Genomic DNA, 14,077 nt, shown 5'->3' on the forward strand with positions numbered 1-14,077 from the left:
CCTGGCATATATTCATTGTAATTGTCAAATGAATAAATTAAAAAATGAAATAATTGGGAGGTAGGGATACACACTTTTTTGGTCTATCTTATAATTTTTTAACCTGCTTTCTGGAAAACTTGAGTTGCAGTTTGAAATAAATTTATTTGTTGCTTCCAACTTATACATGAGTAATACTAAGGATAGGTTCATAATCCTTTTTTGTGAGGTCTGTTTGAGATGTTAGTATAGAGAAATTTAGATAATGAAAATGAGCCCTCAAGTAATAATGCCCTATTTGCCATTTTTTCTTGAACGCATACAGGCTCAGTAAATGAATACCAAATTTATCAGTGCTTTCAATCTCTTCTGCTGAAGAAAATTTAAATTGCTTTTCAATTTCCACAAAACAAAGCCAAAATATTGCAACTTTACATTTACTATATGCATGAATATGTTCTGTAGATAAGTATTATTTTAATATAATAAATTAGGTATCTTCAAATTTTTCTTAAAGAATACAATTCTCTAGATTTCATAATAAATAATCTGAAGATCCTTAGACATTTTTAAAAATATCACTTTTGTGTGAACTACGTCAAGTGATTTAAGTAAAAGTGATTTAAATTAGGTTGATACGTTAGAAAATTTTAAAATTGCAGTCTCATACAAATTTAGCTTTCCCATTGTCAAGTGATGCACACTATTTAATTATAAAAGAAAAAATTTGATGACACCTTTTAAATGAATATGTTTTGTGACAGAATGTAGATTATAATCTATTTATCTAATACAACATGAAAAAAAATTAAAAACTGCTCTCAGAACCTGTTTGGAATTCTTGCATTTGGTACTTTAGAAATCTAAATGATTTTATGAGTGAAGGTTTTAGAGTGATTATAAGCACTTTTAAAAATTGTTATTAAAGTATAGTTGATTTACAATATTATGTTAGCTTCAGGTATACATCATAGTAATTTAATGTTTTTATAGATTACACTTAATACAAAGTTATTATAAAATATTGACTATATTTGTTACTGAACTGAACTTGGGTTTGCTCACCAGCCATGCAGCAAACCCAATTTATTGACACTGGGTTATGGTGAAGGAAAGTACATTGTTTATTGCAGAGCCCCACAAGGAGTATGGGCAGCTCAAGCTCAGAAGATCTGAACTCAATGGTTTTCTCAGGCTCAGTTTTAAAGGCAACATTTGGGAATGGAGGTTGCAGGATTCATGACTTGCTTCTGATTGTTGATGGTGAGGTAACAGGATGATGTTTCAGGAATCTTAATCATCAACCTTCTGGTTCCAACCAGTCTGGGGAACTCAGGGAAAGCCTAGTAGACTAAAGCCTTTATCTACAAATGGGAAACGAGGGACACAGAAGGACTTTTGTACCAGGAGGGCCCTGCAGGGTCCTGCTTGGTTTCAGTACCCTTTGTTCTTTGATACTCCTCAATCTTGAGGGAAACAGATGTGGGGTAAGAAATGGAATAGGTTTTAGATACAGAAGTTAATCATAAACTTGGCAGAGGAACTTCGTTTTAGGGGGACTCAGTTTCATATTCCCTGTGGTGTACTTTACTAACTTTATTATTTTATACCTAGTAGTTTGTACCTCTTTTTAAAAAATTGGAATAGTTAACAATGTGTCAATTTCTGGTGTATAGCATAATGTTTCAGTCATACACATACATATATCCATTTTTATATTCTTTTTCATTATAGGTTACTATGAGATATTGAATATAGTTCCGTCTGCTATACAGAAGAAAGTTGTTTTTTATGTCTATTTTATATATAGTAGTTAATATTGCAAATCTTGAACTCCCAATTTATCCCTTCCCACCCCTCCCCCCATAACCATAAGTTTACTTGTTTATTATGTCTTTGAGTCTGTTTCTGTTTTGTAGATAAGTCCATTTGTGTCTTTTTTTTTTTTAAGATTCCACATATGAGTGATATATGGTATTTTTCTTTCTCTTTCTGGCTTGATTCATTTAGAATGATGATCTCTAGGTCCATCCATATTGTCACAAATGGCATTATTTTATTCTTTTTTATGGCTGAGTAGTATTCCATTGTATAACTATACCACAGCTTCTTTATTCAATCATAATAGAGAGTCCAGAAATAAACCCACAGGCTTATGGTCAATTAACCTTCCACAAAGGAGGCAAGAATATACAATGGGGAAAAGACAGCCTCTTCAGCAAGTAGCGTTGGGAAAACTAGCATGTAAATCAATGAAATTAGAACACTCTCTCACACTGCACACAAAAATAAACTCAAAATGGCTTAAAGACTTAAATATCAGACAAGGCACTATAAACCTCCTAGAAGAAAACAGGCAAACATTTTCTGACATAAATCTTAGCAGTTCTCCTAGGCCAGTCTACCCAGTTTGTACCTCTTAATCCCCTTCACCTGTTTTGCCCCTTCACCCATGCCTTTCCTCTCTGGGTAACCACTAGTTTGTTCTTTGTATCTGAATCGGTTTCTGCTTTGTTATATTTGTTCATTCATTTTATTTGTAAGTTCCACATATATGTGAAAATATAAACACTTCTTCATTAAAGAAAACATTAAAATGTGATAGATTTTCCCCTCATTACCTTAAAAACCAAATTGCATCTAATAATCATTCCTCTTTTTAAATTTATTTTTGAAGTACTAGAAATACTTTGCTGGGCTTTGTAAATGATTTTGACCATATCAATGTCACTTTGGGAGAACATTTTGAGATTTTCAGAAGTATTTCTATATTCCTCATTAATTTGGTGCACTTCACCATTACTTTTCTGGTCTTTAAATAATCAGGTCCATTAAGGAAATAAATTGAGCAGTGTGACTAAAAGATGATATAAAATAATATAAAGATCAAAATGACTACTGCAGTTTGTGGTGTTCAGCTAATCAATGAAATTGATTGATTGCCTGAATCATGAGAATGTCCATTAACTCCTGAAAGTGCTTGTGAGGTAAACATATAGGACATTCATCTTATTTCACTTAAAGGAGGAAACGTTTAAATTATTATATATTTGGGTTTTTTTTTAAGATAGGGGAATTGAAACACTAAAATTTTGCTTTTACAATGACTTCTCTCTTTGAAATCTCATTTGTTCCTGCTGTTTAAACTATATGTGCAAATGAACCCTAATTCTAGGTCAAGTTCTGCTCTTTTAAGCATTTAATACACATTTCTCACAGCCTTTTGTACAATTAGATCTACTCAATTTATATACTACTCTCCCTCTTTCTTGTTTCCTATCTGGATTAATGGGATAAGCATCTTCTGAGTGGCTCAGATTTAAAACTTCAAATTCTTACCTTACTCTTTTGTCCAGTTGTATAATCTGTAGCTTCAACCTCCAAAATGGCTTTCCTCCTCATTTTCTACTCTCATTGCCACTGCCCTAATTTAGGCCTGCCTTTTCTTTTTCTTAACCACACTTTATATGCTGCTGTATTACTGACAAATCTTGTACTCCTTAACTTGAAATTTGTATTAGTTAAGACATAGATTTGGCTACTGTGACACAGAAACTGAAAAAGATAGTTGTGGCCTAAAAAAATTAGATAAAAACTTTATTTCTTTCCTATGTGAAAGTATGAGCTGGCCAAGCAGCTCTGCTAGAAAACGTTGTCAGGGGACCAAGCTCCTTCTGATCTGTTGCTCTGTGATCCTCATGCAGCTCCATCCTGTGGACCAAAGTGGCTGCATTACTTCCTGCCATTATAAGCCACAGGCTTCAGTCAAAGGCTAAAATGGAAGGGAGAGAGGGGATAAAATATTTGCAGGTGGCAGTAAGAGTAGGATTTTATTCTCAACCTTAAGTTTTAAAAGTTATTTCTATATTGTAACTAAAATTTTTAAAGTAACAATTTCATTTGTTATGATTTCAAGAGCTTTTGATGATTCTGTTGGGTTCCTACAGTTATATTTTGGCGGGTAAGGTGGGTAGCTTGTGACCCTCAAATATTATCCCTGTGGCTTATCACTTGCTGACCTAGGGACTGCTTTGTACTTTCCTTTTCTCTGTGTAAAAATGGTTTCCACTGCCCCAAATTTCTTTTGAAAGTAATCTATGCCTAGCTCAACTTTCTCCCTCTTGAAGGATAAACACGGTTCATTCAATCATTTAACCAGCCTATATTCAAATTCTTCATTTCTACATATTTGCTTATAAGAAACAAAATACTCCCTGGAAAGCAAGACTCCTTCCTGAGTCGGAAACGCATGTTTGTATGCAGTTGATATTGGATAAATGTTTCTTTATTTGAAGTATATTTCATATTGCAAATAGAAGGAAGAATTGAGTGGGGAGGTCAGAGGTAGGCCTGCCTTGATTTACGGGGAAAGTGTGATCTATACCTTTGGGGAGTGTATTCATCTTTTACAAATCAACAAATAAAAACATCGGTACCCTGACAAAATGAACAAAGCACATGAACTCATAAGAACAAGCACAAAGGGCTTCCATGAAAAGTATTTAACCCGTAAATAAAGAAATATTTAAAGAAATTTGTCAGAATTCATCAAGAAACAAAAATACGTATACTCTTTGACCCTTTCTAGGAAGCTTCTGTGGAAGTGGAGATAGAGTAAAAGCTTTATTGTAATTTTATACTTGTGAAAAATTGGAAATAAAAAATATTATCCAATGGTAAAAGAATGGCTTTATAAATTATGGCACATCCACCATGATAAACTATATTTCAACTTTTTAAAAAGATTATTTTTAACATTTTCAAAGGGTATTTAGTGATACAGGCTGTTTAATGACAAGAAATGGTCACCATTTTGTGTTTCATGAGGAAAGTATAAAATAGTTTTTGAGGAAATGCAGTGAGATACCACTATATGACCTCTTAGAATGGCAAAAAAGAAAAAAAGAAGAAGAAAAGAGAAATACACAAGTGCTGGCAAGGATGCAAAGTAACAGGACTCAAATCTTGCTGGTGGGAATGCAAATCCTGTAGACATTTGAAAGACAGTTCGACAGTTTCTTGTAAAATCAGAGATGCCTTATCTTCTGACCAAGAAGTCTCACTCCTAGATTGAAATTTAGCAGCAAGATAGGAGCACTCCATTAGCTTCTCTTTCTTGTCAGCATTTGTGGCATTATCAATTTTTTAAAAATGTAGCCATTATAAAGAGATATTAAGCGGCATCTCAGTATGCTTTTAATTTGTATTTCCCCAATGACTATTGTATGCTTTTCTCGTGAAAAGTGAAATGAAAACCTGTGATCTTCTCTCTGCAAATATTTATAGCAGTTGTATTTATAATCACCAAAAACTGGAAACAACCCAGGTATCTCTCAACTAGGGAATGGATTTTTAAAAACTGAAGTATGTCCATACAGTGTAACACAGGAAAACTTCTTCTTAGTCTAGGATAACATATGTTAGGAAAGGAACTATGATATAACTACATACTAAGTTATCATAAGAAAAAAACAAAAATGAGCCATAAAAGATTGCATCATATAATGAAGACACACCAGAAAAAAATGTGGCCAAAAAGCAGATGAAAGTGGTAATTAAATATTTCAAAACAAGCAAAGAGAAATTAAGGAAAAGATGAAACCTTTAACAGAACCCCACAAATCAGAAATAAAAGGAGCTCAGAAATGAGATGACTAGGCTATAGAAAGATGTGAAATGAGAGCTTGCAGAACTCCAGAAAGAATAAGAAAAAAATATTTTAAAGTGATGATTAAATTAGAAAACAAGAGTGAATATATAGACTATAGAGAGAATAGAATGAAAACTGGGACAGTTATAAAAATCTGTTACATATTAGACCACAAAAAAAAATGCCTCAGTTGTAAAAAAAAATAAAAAGTCAAACAAAATTTTGACCATATGCAACAAAACTAGAAAATAATTCCAAAATAAAAAAATAAAACCTGGCTCGAGGTTTCCTCAAGGATTCTGTAGGATGATGGCAATGGTCTAAATCCAAATCTCTCTATATATCCTTTTAAAAAAAACCATGCAGATCTATAAGGATCGCAAATTAAATCACCACCATGCTTGCCTAAGTAACACAATTTCAAATTATGGGGATGTAGGGGAATAAACACTGAAATGCAGCAGAGCCAGCTCTGGGACCCATGCTGAAGTGACAAGTGAGGTTGAGGTTTTAGAGCAGAGGAGAAGGAAGCAGTTTCCTGAGGTCAATAGAATGCAGGTAAAATTAACATCAGGAAGAGAACCCCACCCAAAGGAGGGAAATCCTAAGAAATTTGAGACTCCTTAGATGAAAGGAAGGGACTTGAAAGTGCATGGGACCAATGAGGCAGCCTCAGAAAGGTACTGCTCTGGGAAGAGGATGACTTGGAAGGGTCACCATTTTCCTGGAGGCTTGGTGATAAAGAAAAAAAGGGATAGTAGAAATTAAGGATCTTGGTGAAATGGAATAGAAGACAGATGAACCTCTTTTTCCCCCAAAAAAGGAGTCATTGATTTTTTAAAAAATTCTGTACCTTATTAAGCCAACAGAAGGTGCTATTGAACTAAAAAAGTCCATTATTTCTTCCAAATCCCTCACTTCTGTCTACGTACTGTTGTTTCCTGGTTTAGGAAAATTAAAACACATCAAAATGAACAGAAACAACATCCATATAAATTACTATAAGTAGAAAACATATAATGAGATTCAAAATATTTCAGCGGATGAATAATCTCCCCCACAGCTTATTCAACTACAGAGCTGAAGAAAACTATCTGAATTAAATAATAAACATACTCCTTCCTGAGTGAAATACCCTTAAACGAGCATTTACAGAGGTAGTCTCAAGTTCAGAACCCCAAAACAAATGGAGAAAAAAGGAAAGCTAGGAAAAGTGAATTTACTGAACTCAGGAAATAGAATAAACAAAAAGAAAAATCGTCTCTTAAAGCTAAAGTCCAAGGTACCTAAAGGAGAATAGATTTGACTGAATATAAGGGGCATTGAGGAAAGACACGAAGACAACCAAAAGAATGAAAATTATGCAAAAAGAGTCAGAGCGAAAGGGATTAATATAGATGATATGTAAAAATTAGAGTTTCTAAGAAGAAAAAAATAATAGCAGAGGTAATATTTAAACTTAAATCCGTAAAAACATTCTGCAAGTAGCAGAAAACTTAAGTCTACGTATTGAAAAGATTCATTGTATGCTGGGAAAATTAATCCAGAGTAGTCAACACTAAGTCACATCCTAATAAAACTATTGGACTTTCAATATAATGAAAAGTATCTCTGGGCTTCCAGGCAGAAAGATAAGGTTAGTAACAAACTTCTCAATGGCAGCCTACAAAGCAAGATAGCCATGAACAAATTTAAAGTCTATGAAATTGTATGCCAAGGATTTTATAACTATGACTCAGTCTCAGAAGAAAATAAAAACCATGATAACTTCCATTATATTAAAAAGATTTATGTGATGAAAAATGCCATGAGCAAAGTCAAAAGACAAGTGGGAAGAAATATTTGAACTTATATCACAAAGACCTAATCTCCTTAATGAAAATAAACTCCTAAAAAATCAAGGCAAATTACCATCAACCTGATAGAAAAATGGGCCAAAGACATGAAAACAGATTTCATGGAGAAAGAAATACAGATGACAAAATGTAGAAAAGATGTTCAACTTGAGTCATACAAAGAGAAATACAAATGAAAGCTATTCTAAAAATTACAGCTACACTAAAGCCTTTCTTACCAAAAGCAAAGTTCTTCAGTATACTCTACGGACTGTGGGGAAGCCAGCACTGATTTCCCTACTGCTGGTCGGGATGGATACGAAAGCACGAAGCGTAGGAGGGAATTTGGTAGTATCTGGCAAAATCACACATGTATGTATCCTTCGACCCACACTCCTGACTTCTAGGAATCTATTCTAAAGACGTGCAAGTATAAAATGTAAACTGGCATTTGTATAAGATTAGTCACAATAGCATTACTTGTATTAGCAAAAGATTGGAAACAACCAAAATGCCCATTAACAGGGAACTGATTGAAGTACATGCAACAATGGAACAATCTCCAGGTAGATGGTGTCCCTTCCAAGTCACCCTTTCCCCCCAGAAGTCATAAAGAGAATGTAGAAAGTCTCCAGGTACCAGTATAGGGTAATCTACAGAATATATTATGAAGTGGAAAAAAACAAAAGGCACAGGAGAGTATATAGCGTAATCTATGTGCAGAAGGAAGGAATGGGAAAGGTGCCAATGGTGAAAGAAGAATTTCTCAAATTATAACTTGTTTATGTAGTTTCAATCTTAGAATCATGTATGTTTACATATTCAAAAGTAAAATTAAATTAAAAAGTAGAAAAATCTAAGACGGAATTTAAATACATTTATATAACTATATAACATTTTGTTGACATAAACCCCACAAGAAAAGGGACAACTTTAGTGACTGTAGAACATAGATTTTGGACAGTACAGTTGGCCCTCTGTATCTGCAGTTTTTGTATCTGCAGATTCAACCAACCACAGGTTAAGAATATTAGGGAAAAACAATTCCAGAAAGTTCCAAAAAGCGGAACTTGAATTTGCCACATGCCAGCAACTATTTACATGGCATATACATTGTATTAGGTATTATAAGTAATCGAGAGATGATTTAAAGTATATGGGAGGATGTGCGTAGGATATATGCCATCACTATGCCACTTTATTTTTTTTCTTATTTTTCCTTTTTTATTTTCTGCTATGCTACTTTATATACGGGACTTGAGCATCTGTGGGTTTTGGTGTAGGGGAAGAGGAGCTGGAACCAATCCCCCATGGATACTGAGGAATGACTGTACCGTCTTAGTGGAGTGTATTCAGTAGTATAATTGTTGTATTGCTATTTTTGAAGTATTTTATGTATATTGTTGGGTAAAATAATTGTTGCAAAGTGTTGATAATTGTTGAACACAACCCCAAAAGTTTATCAAGGCTATGACTTAGGAAATTTAGTCTTGAAAGTCCTTTGACAGATTGTGCAAAGTGGAAATGAAATACAAAACTACACAGAAGGACAGCTAATACAATATAGAGTGCAGGTTACATGACAGGCTTCATGCTGTGTAACTTGGCTCTTGCAGCTACCCGTTGACACTAGTGACATTATTTTCCCAAGAGAATCAGAGATGTTGAGATTTAAACCCAGATCTATGTGATTCCAAACTCTGTGTTTTTTTTACTATGTTATTACAGGATATACATTATTGAGAAGAAAGAACATCAAGAGCTAACTGTTTAAACCTGTAGTGGCTGCTCAGAAAATAAATTTTAAAAGATGCAGACCCCAAGTCAGTGGTTTATACATTCTTCATGTAAGAGCATTGTACTAAAGGAAAGCAGTGTAAGTTTTCTCTTATTTCTGCTGGGAAAATGTACACATACACACATGTACATACACATGTCCTTATGCTGATGTTGGAGATAAAAAATTTTTTAAAGTTGCCATTGATGACTGAAAACAGTAAAAGATGTGAACTATAACTGGCAAAGCAGTAAAGAAAACTACATAATAGGCCTGGGTTTTTTTCATGATGCTGTTAAAAGCAGAAAACCTTTCACAGCTTCCCTTTCATAGCTCTTCTAAGTTTTGTGTAACTTTTTTGTACACATTTGCCTTTAAGATACTAGTTTATATAAGGTACGTTTCCTCTTGTGGAAGGTGAGGGCTGATGGAGATTTCAGTTATGCTAAAGCTCCCCTCCCCCAAACCACCCCTTTGCATTTCTGCTGGTTTCCCCTAATGTTAAAATATTTTTATTTGGTTCAATACTACTTTTTTAAAAGTCTGCCATTTGAAGTAATTGGGGTAGGGCGATTTTCCTATTTTAATTTGATATATTTGTGTATGATTATGCTGGAAATTTAATTTACAGTTCTATGTACCTGATTATAATAAGAAAATAAGTTGAAATTTCTGTAAATTAAAATTTTATTTTTAAAAATATTAATTTTTAAGCTTTTCTTTTTATCAGAAGCTGTGTTGATCAGTGACTTTGGTGAAGGCTGAGAGTGTCGAAGCAAGTTTGCAGGTGATAAACAACTTCTAAGGTAAGCTAATCCAATAATTCAATCAAGATTATAAGTGCCCTTGACAGACTTGTAGGCTACAGTAACACACTAAAATAAAATTTATCAGGAATAATTATAATATCCTGATTTAAATTTTACAAGATAATTTTACAAGTATTAAACAGACTTCTATTTCTGGCAAGATGGTAGACAAGAGATCCACCAAATACATAAAATACTGGATCCAATATTTTTTTAAAAACTTAAAAATGAATGAATGAACCTATAAGAAAATAAAGGAAACTTTCTGGGGCTAGAAACCAAGGAAGTAAATTCTGTGAGGTAAAGAAGTGCTGAAGTCTCTGAATACTTGGGGGGCATCCATGGGTTTCTGTTGGCAAAGAAACTTGTGCATGGAGAAGAATGGGGACTGGGGAAAATTCCTTGCATTCTGCAAAGTGTAGAGGGCTGGTCAGAGACCATCCTGGAGAGCGCACAGCTCTGGGTAGAGTTAAAATCTCCCTGAATTATTCCTGGTCACCAGCTCACATTCACTTGGATTTGAGGCCTTACTTTATACTATTTTCATGGTCCCTAAACTTTGCAAATGGGGAGTTTTTTTTTGTTGTTGTTGCCATTTTTTTTAAACTTTTTTTATTGAGTTATAGTCATTTTACAATGTTGTGTCAAATTCCAGTGTACAGCACAATTTTTCACTTATACATGAACATACATGCATTTCATTGTTACATCTTTTGCTGTGAGCCACCACAAGATCCTGTATATATTTCCCTGTGCCACACAGTACAATCTTGTTTATCTGTTCTACATTTTGAAATCCCAGTCTGTCCCTTCCCACCCCTTATCCCCCTGGCAACCACAAGTTTGTATTCTATTTCTATGAGACAGTTTCTGTTTTGTATTTTTTTTTTTTAGATTCCACATATGAGTGATCTTATATGGTATTTTTCTTTCTCTTTCTGGCTTACTTCACTTAGAATGACATTCTCCAGGAACATCCATTTTGCTGCAAATGGCATTATGTTGTTGGTTTTTATGGCTGAATAGTATTCCACAAATGGAGAGTTTTAATTTAAAACAGACTTGGGTCTGTAACACTCTTCAGTACCTGCCAGAAGCAATCACAGATCCTCCACGAGGGAGTTATCAACCCAGTTATCAAATAATCATAGTTGAAATTCTTAAAATAAACTCATACACATTTTTTTAAAGTCACAAAATATAACAGGGGGAAAAATCAAAACATTATGAGCAAGAGTCAGCAAAAACCACAACTGAAACAGATCTACAGAGATTCCAGCTACTAGAAATATCCGTCATAAGATAAAAATTTAATATATTTAATAAAAAAAGAGGGATTCTAAAACATAAGCAAAGACTATAGAAGTGACCAGGCATATTAAAATTACCAATCAGAATATCAGAAATGAAAAATCCTGTAATGGAATTTAAAAATTAAATGGTATGTGAAGCCAGCATATAAGGCCCAGAGCTGATTATGAGGAAAGTCAGTACTGAAGTGGACGACCTGAGAGTAAGCCTGAGATGAGCTTCGCTAGAGACAAAGCGTTACCCCTTCGAAGGGGCAGGAACAAAAAACAACTAATTTTGTTTTTAATGAATTCCCCAACTCATCACTTAAAAGTCTGCACTTCCTCTTTGTCTTTCCTTTTGATGCAATACAAAGAATATAGTAGCAGAACAGGAAAGTGATTCATAATTTTTAAAAATCTGTTGGAGATATTTTCACAAGTATTTGCTGAGGATAAAGCAGTGAACAAAACACACACGTTCCCTTCCTTCACATTAGCTTACAGTCTAGAGTCACTCAAGTTGTCAGCGATGAAGTAAAGATCAGGACAACAGCAGACTTACTCCTTTGTGCTCATAACTTTCCTGTACGTGGGATTTTAATGGAAACTCAGGAGTCTGCAGACTTCACCATGTTCACATGATAAAACAGTGTAGTGTATGTAACTTATATGTATGTATCAGAGCCTACATTTTAAAAATGCCTATTTATAGAGAAACATAGCTGTTGCTTTAAGAAACTTTTTTTTTCCACTTAAAAATGCTATGGTAGAAAACTTGATTTATTCTCTTTTCAAACTGTCTCTGTGTCTCACTGTTCTCTTCACTCTTTACTGTTGACTTCTTTTCTCATTAGGATCTTGAGTTTTACCTCTCCACAGGCTTCCTCCTCTGACAGCAGATGTGTGGACCTAAACAACAAACATCCCTCCCTGCCCACCACTCTATCTCAGAAACCTTTTCCTATATATTTCTGTTTTATCCATGATTTTCTTTTCTCCCTTTTTCCTCGCTCCCTTTCTTTCCCGTTTCCTAACGTTTCCCTCTTCTCCTTTCATTCCAGTCTTCAAGTTTTTCCTAGAACACTTTCCCTTGCTGGGAGTATCTTCCCCTTTTCCTATCTCACTATCCAAATCCTAGTACTTTTTCAAAGTGCATCTAAATTCTTCCATTAATTCTTTACCATTTCTCTCCTCACTAGGTAATCTCTATACTATCCCTTATAATACTTGGTCTCTTTATTTTTCCTTCCTTTAAAATTTTCTTCAATCTTTAAACTATGATGTAATTGTTTCATATACATAACTAAGTTTTCTCCCCCAAAGTTGTAAGCTCCTTGATGGTAAGTCCCTTGTTGCAGACTTCTTTTTAATTCCTTAGAGAACCTAATACTACAGTAAGCTTGTAGAAACACTGATAAGAAGTTGCCTCATGTAACTGAGTGATAGTGGAGAATTAGGCTATAATGGGTAGTTAATTTGAAAATCAGTTGTGTGGGTAAATCTTCAGAATTATTGGTAACATTGCATTGAAAACGGTGACAACTTTTGCGTATGGTTACCAGCTGTAAAAGGCCAAAATCTTCATTTAAAGTGAAACAAAGTGTATTACTATTAAATGATTACAGCTTCTTTCAAAGGAGAACTGGCATCATGATTTTCAATTCTAATTTATGCTTATATTGTCAGTGAATAAGTTAAAAATAGATTATAAAATAGTAGGGAGTGGGGGTGAAGTAGCAGCTACCTGAATGTCTACATACAGAGAGGTAGCTGACCAAACTGGTACACCAATATTAAGGTTTAATAGCAGCTCTTTAAATAGAATAAAGTCAATCTATCAAATCTGGCATGTCAAGAAATCCAGTATCTACTATTAAGAAACATAGATAACTTACATAGCAGTGTGTGTGGTATGACCCCTTTTTTAAAAATTGTGTGTATTAGTAAACACACATAGGTCTGTGTGCTCCTGGAAAAACAAATGTCAGGGAAAGTAAAAGTAAATGAGTACTAGTAGTTAACTTCAGGGAGTGTAGTTAGAGAAGAGGAAGAGAGGGAATTTTCAAGCAATTAGAAAAGCATATAAAATTAAAAGTTAGGTTTTTTTTTTACAGTGAGCATTTGTTTTGAAATCAAAATGCTGAAAAAAATTTAAAATATGAATATAGCAGGAAAAGTACACTCGTTCGTATTTTATTTGTAAAACAAGATGCCATTCTGTGTTTGCATTTATTAAAGGTATTTTTCTGTGGCTAATAGTTACTAATAGATTGTAAGCATTTCTCTTACTCTAGATCATGTTTTATAAGTCTTCAGAGTTATGGTAAAAGAGAGAGAAGTTCAACTGTAGTTACTGAACTAGTTCCATAGACTTTTTTCTATTCAATGAATATGTTTTATTATAAATTCTGTGTTTGCCATCAGTGACTTTGTTTGAGTATGAAAATTAAATATCTTGTCTAAAAGTACTTTCTAATATTAACAAGCTTCAAAATGTAGAAAGGGGTACTTTGAGATTAGTTTCCCTTGACATTTTAAATGGAGTAGTTTATAACTCAAGGTTTTCTGTCCCTTTACTCAGCCTAATTCTTTGTCCTTCCTATGTTCTTTTAGATCCTGTTTTTCTTCTTGGCTGTAGTGCACCAGCTTATAAATTATACTTTTAAAGATTTGTGACAGAAATAACATGATTTTCCAACATAAAATTTTTTGTGTAGCTCTGATTTCAATAATTT

At 33.9% G+C, this 14,077-nt stretch overlaps 1 protein-coding gene across 7 annotated transcripts in view; it reads left to right on the top strand.

The window, feature by feature from the left end:
- Positions 1–14,077, top strand: part of CAB39L (calcium binding protein 39 like) — a 77,759-nt gene that overhangs the window by 1,467 nt on the left and 62,215 nt on the right. For 4 of the 7 annotated variants that reach the window (XM_072976259.1, XM_072976260.1, XM_072976262.1 and 1 more), the window contains exons 2-3: positions 9,193–9,340; positions 9,972–10,047. The gene's annotated coding sequence lies outside the window, so the exon portion shown is untranslated. The remainder of the gene's footprint in view (positions 1–9,192; positions 9,341–9,971; positions 10,048–14,077) is intronic. The other 3 variants (XM_031684560.2, XM_072976264.1, XM_072976263.1) reach the window with 1 other exon arrangement.

This window comes from Vicugna pacos, chromosome 14 (genome assembly GCF_048564905.1).
Source record: "Vicugna pacos chromosome 14, VicPac4, whole genome shotgun sequence".
Lineage (NCBI taxonomy): Eukaryota > Metazoa > Chordata > Mammalia > Artiodactyla > Camelidae > Vicugna > Vicugna pacos.